Raw genomic sequence first — 1,157 nt, 5'->3', positions numbered from 1 at the left:
ACCTAGCAGTATGTACATGTACATAAGTGGTTTATACATGTGTTGTACTACCTAGCAATATGTACATGTACATAAGTGGTTTATACATGTGTTGTACTACCTAGCAATATGTACATGTACATAAGTGGTTTATACATGTATTGAACTACCTAGCAGTATGTACATATACATAAGTGGTTTCTAGATGTGTTGTACCACCTACCAGTATGTACATGTACATAAGTGGTTTATATATGTATTGAACTACCTAGCAGTATGTACATATACATAAGTGGTTTCTAGATGTGTTGTACCACCTACCAGTATGTACATGTACATAAGTGGTTTATATATGTGTTGTACTACCTAGCAGTATGTACATGTACATAAGTGGTTTTTACATGAATTGAACTACCTAGCAGTATGTACATGTACATAAGTGGTTTTTACATGAATTGAACTACCTAGCAGTATGTGCATATACATAAGTGGTTTCTAGATGTGTTTTACTACCTAACAGTATGTACATAAGTTGTTTCTAGATGTGTTGTAATACGTAGCAGTATGGACATGTACATAAATGGTTTCTAGAAGTGTTGTAATACCTAGGAGTATGTACATGTACATAAGTGGTTTCTGGATTTGTTGTACTACCTAGCAGTATGTACATTTATAATTTATGTATATATATATAAGTGCCATCTATAATTTATGTATATATAAGTGGCATTCATAATTTATGTATATATATATTAGTGGCACTGATAACTATATGTATATATATATAAGTGGCATTTATAATTTATGTATATATAAGTGGCATTTATAATTTAAGTATATAAATTAGTGGCATTGATAATTCTATGTATATACAAGTGGCATTTATAATTTATGTATATATATATTAGTGGCATTGATAATTGTATGTATATATATATAAGTGGCATTTATAATCTATGTGTATATATATATATAAGTGGTAGTTATAACTTTATGTATGTATATAAGTGGCATTTATAATTTATGTATATATATAAGTGGTATTTAGAATTGTACGTATATATAAGTGGCATTTAGAATTTATATATATATAAGACACATTTATAATTTTATGTATGTATAAGTGGCATTTATAATTTATGTATATGTAAGTGGCATTCATAATTCTATGTATATAT

This window comes from Limulus polyphemus, unplaced genomic scaffold, assembly GCF_000517525.1.
Source record: "Limulus polyphemus unplaced genomic scaffold, Limulus_polyphemus-2.1.2 Scaffold6569, whole genome shotgun sequence".
NCBI classification, from domain to species: Eukaryota; Metazoa; Arthropoda; class Merostomata; order Xiphosura; family Limulidae; genus Limulus; species Limulus polyphemus.
The sequence above is the reverse complement of the archived record's forward strand: the minus strand, read 5'-3'. Positions refer to the sequence as shown.